This window comes from Schistocerca gregaria, chromosome 7 (genome assembly GCF_023897955.1).
Source record: "Schistocerca gregaria isolate iqSchGreg1 chromosome 7, iqSchGreg1.2, whole genome shotgun sequence".
Taxonomy (NCBI): domain Eukaryota; kingdom Metazoa; phylum Arthropoda; class Insecta; order Orthoptera; family Acrididae; genus Schistocerca; species Schistocerca gregaria.
This window is the reverse complement of record NC_064926.1, coordinates 229,845,041-229,858,489: the sequence shown is the minus strand read 5'-3', so window position 1 is coordinate 229,858,489 and position 13,449 is coordinate 229,845,041. Positions and strand designations below refer to the sequence as shown.

Sequence of the window (13,449 nt, the reverse complement as noted above, 5' to 3'; positions counted from 1 at the left end):
AAAATATCACTCAACATACTCTAAAAGGTATGAAACTGGGAAATAGTGTACAACTCATGAACAGTGATTGTTTTATTCTCAGTGATCTACGTACTTAAATGAGTACCCACACTCAAACTTTAAAAGGTGGTCCAAGTTCGGTATCACAACTATTTTCTCTATTCCATATGCCGTAAATTATCTAAAATAACCACTCGCGTTGCCTCCTTTGATGAAAATCTGTGGTTTCAAACCATTCCTCCAGTTAAGAGCTGCACTCAGGCGACTGTTCTAATAATATCTGATAATATATGAAGTTATTTAAGTATTCTTTAAGGTAAACTAGCGATTGAAATCAAGTATACTTTTTATGTCAAACTAAATGTTCTTTATGCATGAAATTGAGTTATAATCTAACAATGAAATTGTGTATTTCCGCCGGCTGGATTGGCCGAGCGGTTCTAGGCGCTACAGTCTGGAACCGGGCGACCGCTACGGTCGCAGGTTCGAATCCTGCCTCGGGCATGGATGTGTGTGGTGTCGTTAGGTTAGTTAGGTTTAAGTAGTTCTAAGTTCTAGAAGTTAAATCCCATAGTGCTCAGAGCCATTTGAACCATTTTTTGTGTAGTTCCAAAGGCAGTTCAATATACCGACTGCGTATTAATGTCTCTCTCAGAGGATACTAACTATGAAATAAGAAAATCTGGCTTGTTAAGTGAGAGGACATGGGAGCAGCATGGTTTCCGGGATGAAAGATGAAAGTCAGAGGAGGGATAAATGGCACAGCGTAGAAGAATCTGTATCAAATTTTCATTGAGTAGCACTGATGACAACTGATTTTCTTATTTTCTGCTGATATGATGTGTTTAAAAACGTAACATTTTCGTAGGCAGGCTCACATTTTCGCAGTGATTTTCAGTAACTGCCTCTACGTGTCCTTCGGGAACAGCAACAAATTGGTATTAAAATCTAGGACGTTGATAAGACTGTGAATATGTTACAGTAATAGCTTCAAAATATTTGACGTTTAACGTTTCTGGAGTTTTATTAGCGTCTTGCTACGCGTGTACTCAAACCAGAGATCCCAGTCGTAAGTTGCACGATAAACAGTATGATACATTGGAATATTCTTGGAAGCCAGAGGTATCTCTGCTACGTGTGTGACCTTCAGTCTTCGAAGGCTAAGGCCGTACTTCAGACGTTTGAGAACGATCGACAAGAATCGTTGAGAACGAATGCTCTACAGCGTATGCGAAAGGCATGGAAATACAACGACTTGACCTTGGAGGGGAAATTCGTCTGGCATCCGTTGGTCAAAAAGCATACGACGCGAGCCGATGAGACCTACCAAAGTGGCATTTCCACCCTGTTTCCTAGTACTTCAGACCTCCAGCAACACACTAATTTTCCCTCCCTTAAATCCACCATAATTTCTCGCCTTGTAGATTGTCGGAGTGACATACTACGGACAGTGGTATTCATTTTCTGATGATGGCCAGTAGCCTGCACGCTGCACATGATACTCTTTCTTGTGCACAATAATTATGTATGTCTACCCATTAAAAAATTTCAAGTCATTTTAAGACGAAATTTGCAACTTTCAAATTACTCAGGTACTTGACATGAAATTATTTGTTGATTCGAAGTGGTGAAAGGTAATGGTAAATTGTTAACTGAACGCTCTTCGTTCACCTTGTGTATTATTAACCACACCACCACCCACTCAAAGTACGAAACATTGTGCTCTTATGTCCACCAGGTGATCTTCCTTGGCAGTGCTAACTAAATGAGTCTCAATATAATCGGATTTTTTACACACATTTTTAAAGAATACGAGTACCTTATCGCTGCAAATATAGTTTAAGAATGGTAAAAACTGTATTCAGAGTCTATGGATAATACGTTTTCCGTAATACTCAACTCCTCCTCATTTATATTAAGGTCTCGAGGAAGGTCTCTCTTAAACTGTAGCGCACTTTTTTGTTTTCCTCTCCTTTTTTATCTCAGCACTTTCATATACGTGTTTTTGGTAAGTGTCTTCATATGTAGATAAAGCTCCAAACGTAGGTGATTAGGTGAGGTACGTTACGTATAAGAGCTGTGGAATGTTGCACTGCCTTTTATTTCAAAATGCTTTTGTTGCTAATAACATTGCGGTCTGTATCAAACTCCACATGCAGAATTGTCATTAAAGTTAAGTCTTTCAGCTCAGTATGATGTGCGTAAATTAACTGGAATGTTTGAAAATTCCGATACTCGCTTTTGGGGTATGATCTCCTAGCTGGTGGTGGTGGTAGGAGCTCTGATTAGCTGACACAGAGTGATTGATGGAAGATACGGGTCTCACATCAGATCAGCTTAAAGTACATTATATTCTAAATCCTCAGGTTAAGACTTACACTAACGGTAGATGATAATGAACTGATTGGTCTGAGATGCGTGATTAGTGGGTGTAAGCAATTTTTTTTAAAATAGAGATAAAATGTACTTCTTAGTAACAAATTAAGGTCAAGGTTCCTGTTCTAAGTGACAATAAGTCTTCATTTATGAATTATGTATTAACTAATCGAAGCACTTTTTTAACGTGTTTCATAAAAATTTACCATTTTTACGCATTCTAGACTGAAATTGTAAACATTCATTTATGCATTACAAAGTCGCATCAAATTTTGCCACACAATAAACTATAAGCGTTGTCTGCTATACAGTGACACAGGCAGCTGGAACTATGCCAACCAATTCCTCTCCAGTATTTACTGTAATTTCAAAAGGGAAAAGTCTACAGGGGTGATGTATAGTGATCACGCTGGTCGTGACATAAAACCTTCAAATCCGGCGATAAAGGTATCCACTGCTCTGGTACTAATATCGAAGTGGGAAGGTGCACCTTCGAGTTCGCACCCCGTCAAGGACAAAACGAAAGCACAACCAACAACTACTACGCGAACACACCACCACTAAACCTCAAGTACCATGCACCATTCTAAGGGAGTGGCAGCAAGTAAAGCACTTTTAGCTGATCTTGCACAATTTCAGTCCACAAGTTGATTGAGAATCGAGGCTCGTGATCTGAGACACGCTTGGCGTACGGGTTTCATTATTCCGACCGAAGTTGACTGCTCAAGTTTCATAACAGGGAACTGTGTGCCTCATCCACGTAGATACCTCACACACATTGCTTATTCAGATTCAGGTTCAGTATTGGTTTATGATTTCAAAATACTCAGTGTGGAAGAATGTCCAGATAGCGTGATGCAGTAATCGTTTCGGATCTGAAAAATGGGCCAATGATTCCTTTGGAAGAAATGGCGGCCCAGAGAAACGTTCTAAACGCCAGATTAAAACACAATAGAAGCTACACTACGCTGTCAGAAGTGCATACATTCCTGCATTCAAATGGGGAGACCGAATTCTTGCTTTACCATCCACCGTCAAAGAGTTCACTCACTTATTTGACCAGAGGAAACATTGTCACTTTACATTCCAATTTACAGTTGTATCGACTTGAAAGAATCTGATACGTACACTAGCTGCAAAGTTACAAGCTTTGGTAAATCCTAGTGATCATTGTGCATCAATATCTTTGATATCGAAAGTGCTAACTGAATTGGTCTTTCACTACCAAACTCTTCAGCTCCTTTTAAATACCATCCTATTAAGTCATTTACGAGCTTTGTTTGTTTCCAGAGAGAGATCAAAGAATGAAGTACAAGAAAAAAACATTTCTTTAAAACGTTTCATATTCATCAAGTTAATAACAAACATAAGCATAACAGTTATCAGCCATTAAGGCAGATATTGGCTTTTACATTGGTGTGTAGAGATGTTACTGCACGTGAAAAAATAACATTAGATGGAGATGAGAGTACTTTTTGACCTTGGACGAAAGTCACTGTGTTTTGTTTGCCTTCGTTCCTCCTATACTCATTGTTCCGACACCCACAGTCGCCTCAGCATCCTACAACCTCGTTGTGTGCACATCACGTAAACAGAGCTGCAGTCTCGCATCCTGAACACAACAGTGGCAAGACGTCCAAGCGTTCCCTTTCACTCAAACGCAACACAAGCTGTCAGTACTCGCCGCGTCGATAACGCGATTGAGTAACACCCAACTCGCACTCCCCGGCGGCAAAAACGTGACAGGGATTGCAGCACACGAGGGCAGTGAGGCGGGTGCCAGCACACGAAAATACAGGTATCGTAGACAGCGGTGCCAGGCGAACTGATTCTTGCCCCCTCGGCACTCTTTGGGAGCAGCGGAGAACAAAGCCGGTACCTGTTCGTACGCGTGCGTGTCCGGCTGATTGTGTATTCAGTAAGCAGCGGTCTAAAAACTGCCTCTCGCCACCGACAATTAGGAACGGTTGCGCCGGCGGTAAGAGGAATGCGACCGGCGGGCAGTCGCAGTGAGCTACGCTATGACCTAGAGAGAGGCGGGCCGCAGCGGTAGAGAGTCAGCCGCGCGCCAGCCCAGCCGCTCAGTCGCTCGCAGCACGCCGCACCGAGCAGTCGCTGCCTCACTACCTGACCTGCCGCACCGCACGCACAGTGAGTAGCCACTGGAGACTTCGATGCAGGGCCCAGACACCAGCACCAATCGCATTTCCAATGCCTCGTATGGTATTCTGAAAGCGTAAGAATTATTTAGGCAGTCGAAAATTCCAATGCGACAATCGTTCACCTATTTCAATACATCACTACTCTTCAGATAAAGCTTAGTCTAAATACGTACACAGTTATGCACTATCATAATCTTTTTCAACGCATCTGTGGAGACTTCAATGCTGGGTCACGACACAAACACCAACCACATTCCGAAAGCATGTGAACTACTTAGACTTTCGGGAATTTCCGCGTGACAACGGACCATCTTTTTAATAGAATACTAATCCTTGGGTTAAAGTCTAAATTTCTTCACAGATAGTGCACCACTATAATCTTTTTACCACATTAAATGATCGTATGGTATTTTTGGTAGGGAGATCACATCTCATTCGTGTACATGGAAGTTTGGATGCTGGGGTCAGATGCGAACACAAGCGACATTATTGCCTTTGTAAAGTAACGGAAGTGCAACAATTATTGAGACACTCGCATGTTCCACTGTGATAACTTCCCATCACTTTCACATAAGATTTCAGCATAACTGATACGTGCCATTGCGCGAAAGTTAGTTCAACTGTTGAATAATAAAATTACTCGACGATGTTTTGCATGATTAAAAATAAATAAACTAAAATACATGAACTTTTTTATAACTTAGTGCTATTGCTTAATCGAATGCAACAATGTTCCTTTGAAGTGACACGCGTCAACAGGGAGTTAATTTTATGATCACCCCAGCAATGCTAAAAATTTTTGACAGTGAAATGCAAATTATAATGTGACAGCGACGTCTAATAACGAATTGTGACGTTTTTGTAATTAACTGGGAATATGGTAACCCAAGATTCATCAGGGGACGAAATGTAGGCAAAAACATAGCACTGATAAATACCTAGTGAAATGTATGCGTACTTTGTGTGTCTACATTCGAAGACTGTTTACGCTATGATGACCGTACTTTTCGAATGCTACCACAGAATCGATTTCACATTTAACGGCCTATAGCTGGCGCAATACAATAGTATTTTATTTTACTGAGACACTGAGTCGTGTGAGATTACATGTTTTACGTTGCACCAGTTACGAATCCAGTGCTTTGTTGGAAGCTGCATTTTGACCGTTTGGTGGATTCCTGTTCGGAATGTCGAAATTATCGTTGTCTCTTGTTCTCACCCCTTGGTTCCTTGACACTAATAATATCTACACAAGACCAATAACAATACTTAAACGTGTAGAAGAATTCTGACAGCTGAGATTAATCGTACCAACTGGAATAAAGCATATCCTCAGCATTTGGAGATACACATCGTCGTCCTTCTATTCTGTGGCGCTGTAGTGCATATGTGGAAGTAATAGTAACATTTTGCAAACACCACCTGCTGGATTTAGTGCTTTACGCATCCAAAATTACACACAAACACACACACACACACATATATATATATATATATATATATATATATATATATATATATATATATATATATATATATATATATATATATATAGGAGGAGGGACAGCTGCTTACGTACAAAGTGAAAACCTGAAACGCACATGCACATTAACAAATACCTGGAGTTTTTTTTATTTATTTACTTTTTAGAGCCCGCTAAAAGGCTAACATGGAAGCACTGCACACAATGAAATACCAAAGCCCCACCTGCTCACAACATCGAATGTGACCGCACAGCTTACCAGTGACAATCAAATTCGCTGATTGCAACACGAAGTGATAACGGTGGCGACCCAGTGAGACCGGCCCGAGCTGCGCGCTCGCCAGCTGGTGCCGGAGGCTACCGCCACAGCGCCGTAGCCTTCCCCTTGAGCCGGGCGGCCGGCGTCAGCCCGCTACACGCCGCTCGCTGCAGGTCGGCGACCCAGACCCTGGCCGTGGTGGCCGCAGCCGCATTCCGAGCGGAGCGCAGCGCCGTCTCAGCCACGCCGCACGCCCTGCACAGCCGCTGCAGCGGTGCCGCCGCACTACTCCACCAGCTCACGTCACACCTGTCAAATTCTCGTCCTGACCGCGCAGTAAATGTCCCCGACGAAAAGCTCAGAGCGAGGGAACCACTGGGAAACGCAAGTGGGGAATCTTCTAAAATCTAGAGGCAGCGAAAGAATGAGGTCCATCCCGTTTTGATTCTCCTTTACGGATATCCCCACATAAGCTTCTCTTCATCACCTGAGGCGAATGCTGGGTTGGTTCCCTCAGAAATGATTCACTTCTTCGCTCCCTAAAAAGAATAGGTGCACCCTGTAACTGGGCTACACCGACGTTGTAATGAACTCAGTTTCGTCAGTACATCCAAGACCCATAACAACAAGCTACCACACAAACTACATTTCATCAAAGCAAAAAGCTTAACTATGATTACATATACACACTTTTTTGTTGGTAAGCATTTTAAATAATTTTGCTATCAAGTAAGAGGAATTAGCCTTGCGTACGCTTTCAGTAAAATGTACGCTCTCGAGCATTCGCTCAAACCCTTATTGCAAACGTAAGAAGAAAATGCTCACAACTTTCATTAGTTGGTTCTATATTGCAACAGCACTAAAATCTCTCTTTATAACAACAGAATGAACTAACGACAATTGTTGGTACGTCTCCAAAATAATGTTATCGTCACGTTTAACGCGCTATGTATCTAAAGATGCTTATACTCTTGGGTTGAATGAAATTTTTTTTCACCTTATTGGCTTTTATGAGTTGCCCATTGAGCCAGTTCAATGGCGGATGTCATTTATGACAATACTATCGTAAGGACAATACAATACCCAGTCCCAGAACGGAGAAAATTTCCCGACCAGTAGGGAACAGAACCTAGGCCTCATCGCCTGGCAATCTGCCCCTCTGACCGTGCAGCTGCGGAGGTGGGTGAAATAACCACTAATACAATTATATCATAGTAAACAGCTCACATCTTCATGGGGTGGACACGTAATTCCAGACTTCATGGTTCAGACGACATAGCTTTACTTCGCTTCCTCGGAGTAACATATTCCAACTCACAGTTTGTTCAACGACACAAGTGGCTCACCGCCTTTGTGTGGGGATAAGCTGCTTCCGCTTCTTTCGTAATTGCCTTACCGCCCCTCTCTAAACGAAATATGTGTCAAATTCCTGCAGAAAAAGTCCTCGCTGTCTGAGGGTTGAACTATCACTGAAACTAAAATTATGAATAAAAGTGTTCTAGATCTACTCTGTAAGTAATAAATTTATATTTACCAGTCTTAACATAAGTATATGGAAATGTAGAAAAAAAATCAGAAACGTGACTTTTGTTACAGGTCAGATATTCACTACGTAGTCCAGAGCCTAAACAACACCAGCCAACGCAGAGGTCCCTCTAGCTGCCAATTTTTGCCGAAATACGCAGAGTACACCTCTGAGAAACGCGTACTTCGTGGCCAGTACTACTGGTAAGCCACTATTCTTCTCAGCTGCCTCAACAAATTCCAAATAGATAGCTTTAAAAATATGTCTATAAGCATAGAAGTAGTATCTCCTACGAAAGAGACACTTCTTTGGAAGTAACAACTATTTTTACCTTTCTCAGCAAAACAAATGCAATACTATAGCTATCACTGCAAATAACTCTCCTACAGAAGGCCAACGGACCCTAAAAGTTATAGCAAATTTCTGTTAACATAGATCTATAGGAAGTAACCATTATTTTTACCTTTCTTAGCAAAAAAGTTTGCAATTACTCTAGCTATCACTGCAGATAATTCTCTCTCACAAATCAAACAGACCCTAAAAATTATAGCAAATATGTAGTCCCACGCAAAACAGTATGTTATATCTCTTGAAAATGGCGGCTAACACGGAATTCACCAGTATGGTACTACACAGATGTCTTCCGGGCTGTACTCTAAAAGCAACTGGAACCTCTTCCATTCGCTTCCACCCTATTTAAAGGCTCGGGGGGTCACTAGGTTCCACTTTCCGATACGAAAAAAATTGCTTCCCACTTCTCGTGACATTCTTTTGTTCCTGCGTTGAATCGCCACCCCAGTATCACCCCTCCCCTCTACTTTCCCTACCCTATTTCTCCCCTTCCCCCTCCACTTTTCCCGGTACCAACCAATGGCACCGGTGATGATGATGACGAGATAGCGCGAACAATGGAGCGAAGGATTCCCCTCCCCAGTCGCGAAGAGACCGTGGTAGCGAGAGCTTCTGCGTGGACCTACTTACTGGGAACCAGCTGCTCCTCGTCCTCGATACCGAAAGTGCTGGCTCTTCTTCGTGCTTCCGCCTACACTAAACGGTAGGTACTCGCCTGTTGTGCACCAGCGACGGCTTCTGATTTTTACTCGCGGATCTTCATCGATGTTTTCCTCTTCTTTCACTTTCACGCATGGGCGCTCCAGTTCCAGCGAAGCGCACCCAACTGTGACCCTGCGATGCAGCTGATCAGTGTCTACTAGTCATTCAACAGAAGGACTTCGACTTCTGGTGATTAGTAGTGTCCATTTTTTTCATTCTTCGGAATTGATTCTCCAGTCTTTTTCCTCAGTATCGAATTGTGAACCATCCTCCGTTAACATCCCATTCGTGGCTCTCCTTAGGCAGCTGTCTTCGCGTTTCAGCTCGGGATCGCCCGCAGATATTTCCAGGCTCTGTAACGTGCACGCAAGAATGATTTTTCCGCGGTAACTTCGTGACTCCATAGTGCGAATATAACTCGAAATGAATTTTGTTATAGGCTTTTGGAGTTTTCTCTCAGCCTGATAATCGATTAAGGGTATGCGCATCCAACTATGTGCCATCTAATAGTGATTGTAGTAGATTTTGAAGATTCTAAAGTCAGTGATAACTTTTTTTCCGCCATACTAGCACCATTCTGATTCGTAGCTCTTCTTGGGCAGGCGTCGTGAGCTTTCAGCTCAGGTCAATTCATCCGCAAGAGGTATTTCTAGGCTCTGTAAAGGTGACGCAAAATGTGGGAAACCCATTAGAAACTTTCTTGTGACATGAACCTGGTATCGCTTGTCATCTACCCGGTACGTGAAACTTCCTGGCAGATGAAAACTATACGCCGGATAGAGACCCGAACTCAGGACCATCGCCTTTCGCGGCAAGTGTTCTACCGACTGAGCTAACCAAGAATAACTAAGGACCTGGCCTCATAACTTTACCTCCGTCAGTAGCTCATCTCCTACCTGCGGAACTTCACTTGGTAGAGCACTTGATGGAGTTCGCGTCTCGTTGCGGCCAACAGTTTAAATCTGCCAGGAAGTTTCATATCAGCGCACACTCCACAGCGGAGTGAAAATTTCATTCGGGTGCCAGGGAATTCTTTCTCCTTTCTGATGCCTCAATAACAGCGCTTTTCTTCATCGAGGCCTTCATCCATCTTTCCAGACCCGTATAAAGCTCGTTCATTGACAAGAACGCAGAGCTACCTAGCAGACACTAAGCCGTGTTAATTAACAGGCATTATTACCAAATGCTGAGGATAAGTTCTTAAAGGAACTGTTGCGGCAGTTATTTAATATATGATTCGTTAAGGACAAACATTCGAACATTATTTGCTTAGAAGGACAGTTCTTTAAAATCGGTTTGCCAAGCATCAAAGGAGAACCTTTTTTTTTACTAATTTCGTGCGTCAGAATGGTAGGCAGTCAGTCTATCTGCTGTACCTCGTAAAGTAAAGTTCAGAAAATTATTTTCTTCAGTGCTAAACTATCTTGCGTAGTAATGCGAGAAAAATGAACACTGAAAGACCACTCGTGTATGTTTAATACTCTCACTCTTCGAGAATAGCATATTTACAACAAAGTGGAACATGATGTTCTGTCTGCAGAAACTGCTGGCACAGACAAATACATTTTATCGCTTAATAGTTTTTCCATCATTGTATTTCACCTGTGCACAAGCCATTGAGCCTTGGATAAGTTAATGAACACATCACGTACGCCACTGTTTTTCCAACATACTCTCGAAAACATCCTGCATAGGAACGTAGTTAAGTATTTAATTAGTGCCTAAGCGAACCACCACCGCAGTCAGTTGGAGTTTGAAATCTACACCGAATATGTTGCATAAAAATTCGTTCCCCATAATTATGCTGCGAGGAAACCACCAATCTCATGCTACTAGTGTGTAACGTGCGTTAGAACAATAAAAGCCCTGACAAGGCTGTGCAGTTATTCGGCGGCACGCACAGTGCCGCATTCTCGTACCCGTTCTGCGAGGAAAAAACCAGGAAGGCGTCTCGATCTTGCAATGCCCTTCAAAGTGTTGCCTTCTGCTCAAAACCACCTCATAAGAATGGACAACGAAACAGAACATTTAGTCCGTGACGCACACAAGTAAAAACCTGTGCGTCTGACATTTGTAAGCTGGAGAAAACAAATTTTCGTTCAGTTTCCTCGTTACTCGTCGCTAAGGTATCCCCCCCCCCCTCCCCCACGGAATTCTTCAGACCAGAAAACAATTAGTATTCATTGCTTGTTTATCATCCTTGTTGCAATTGTTTCCGAATGAGACGTGTGGCCTTTCGTTTTACTAAACCGTAATATAACTATTTATTGGCGTCAATGAACACGGACGAACTCGAAATTTTCATGCTGAAAAACTTTTCATTACGTAGCTGAGACGTGAAAGCACCCAAAAAATATGCGAATTAAACACTTTCAAATAAGGACAGAACTATGTATCAGCTTATCGCTTAAAAACACAGCCAAATGTATTAATAAAATCAAGGAAAGCAAATGTTTCAGATATATTATGGCTTTCTAATGGCTCTTCACAAACGATCTCTGAACATTATGGAAATCAGGGTGCCTTAATTTGCAAAGTATATACGTTAGGTAATCCTGCGGCATAGTGACGTTTTCGGGGTAGTAAAACATGATCTTGGTGTTGCCCATTTGGTCTGCGTTTCAGGTTAGTAAAATAGAGGTGAAGTGACAGCTTCATCGTTATCTTCTGTTGAACAATGGTGTAATCAGAGCTCTGTTACCTTAACCAGTGAAGAGTACCTTAAAAATAGCTGTTTCTAACGTGAATAAACCAGTACACACGTACAGTAAAACGTCACGCAGCGTTTAACTGACCCACAGTTTCCTTAGATGCTTATAAAATGAACTGTGAAGTTTCCCGCTGTTTCACATTGAAAAGCAACTCCATTTAGTTTCCGTTGTCGTGATCTTCAGTACGAATACTGGTTTAAAGCGCTCTCCATGCTATACTACCCTGTGTGAGCCTCTTCATCTCCGAATAAGTATTGCAGCCTACATCCTTCTAATCTAACTGCATTCATCCCTTACTCTTCCTCTACGATTTTTACTCCTCACACTTCCTACCAGTACTAAATCGGTGATCTCTTGATGTCTCAGAATGTGTCCTATCAACCGATCCCTTCTTTTAGTCAACTTGTGCTACAAATTTCTTGTCTCCCGAATTCTATTCAGTATCTCTTCATTAGTTACCTGATCCTCCACATCCTTCTGTAGCGCCACATTTCGAAAGCTTCTATTCTCTTTTTGTCCAAACAGTTTATCGTCCAAGTTTCACTTCCACACATGACTACACTCCAGAGAAATACATTCCTAAAAGACTTCCTAGCACTTAAATCAATATTCGATGCCAACAAATTTCTCTTCTGCAGATATGCTTTCCTTGCCATTGCCAGTCTACATTTTACATTCTCTCTACTGGCCACAGTTAGTTATTTTGCTGCCCAAATGGCAAAACTCATTTACTACTTTTAGTGTCTCGTTTCCTAATAGGATTCCCTTAGCACCACAGAATTTAATTCGACTGCATTCCATTATACTTGTTTTGCATTTGTTGATGTTCATCTTATATCCTCCTTTCAAGACAGTGTCCATTCCGCTCTTCCAACATCTTTACTGTCTCTGACAGAATTACAATGTCATCGCCAAACCTTAATGTTTTCATTTCTTCTCCCTGAATTTTAATTCCTATTCCAAATTTTTCTTTGGTTTTCTTTACTGCTGGGTCAACCTACAGACTGAATAACATGGAGGGTAGGCTACAACTCTGCTTCACTCTCTTCTCAATAAGTGCTTTCCATTCGTGCCCTTCGACTTTTATCACTGCCATCTGCTTTTTGTACAGGTTGTGAATAGCCCTTCGTTCCCTGTGTTTTACATCTGCTTCCTTCAGAATTTCTAACAGAGTATTCCAGTCACCATTGTCAAAAGCTTTCTCAAAATCTAGAAATGTTATAAACGTAGGTTTGCCTTTCCTTGCCCAGTCTTCTAGCATAAGTCGCAGGGTCAGTAGGGACTCGGGGGTTCCTACATTTCTCCGAAATCCAAACTGATCTTCCCCGAGGTCGCCTTCTACCAGTTTTTCCATTCTTCTTAGTCTTAACATTTTGCAATCATGACTTATTAATTCGATAGTTCGGTAATTTTCGCACCTGTCTGCAATTGCTTTCTTTGGAATTGGAACTGCTACATTCTTCCTGAAGTCTGGAGGTATTTCGCCTGTCTCATACATCTTACATACCAGATGGAAGAGTTTTGGAGTTTTGTCATGGCTGGCTCTCCCAAGGCTATCAATAGCTCTGATGGCATATCGTCTATCCCTGTGGCCTTGTTTCGACTTAGTTACAGGACATAATTCGGTTCTTCTGTCGATAAAAAGGTATTGTTGTGATGAGCAGCCATTTCTACATCTACATCTACATTTAAGTAAGTTTTAGCGATTTAACTGTTTTCTTGCATCGCAGTCTGTCGTGGACGCGAAATATGCATAGGCGTGTATTTGCGACTCACGTCCGAGATTATATGGCTGGGTGATGGTACTTTTGCAGGCCTGTTTCTTTGCCACTGTGTTAACTTCTTGATTAACTGTTACCCGTCAAATCTACCACTGAATT

General features: G+C 42.0%; 1 protein-coding gene across 4 annotated transcripts in view; it reads left to right on the top strand.

Moving 5' to 3' along the window:
* Positions 1-3,686: 3,686 nt before the first annotated feature.
* Positions 3,687-13,449, top strand: part of LOC126281458 (proline-rich protein 36) — a 795,503-nt gene continuing 785,740 nt past the window's right edge. For 2 of the 4 annotated variants that reach the window (XM_049980446.1, XM_049980443.1), the window contains exons 1-2: positions 3,687-4,527; positions 7,877-8,008. The gene's annotated coding sequence lies outside the window, so the exon portion shown is untranslated. Of the gene's footprint in view, positions 4,528-6,171; positions 8,009-8,743; positions 8,860-13,449 lie in introns of those variants that run through there. The other 2 variants (XM_049980444.1, XM_049980445.1) reach the window with 2 other exon arrangements.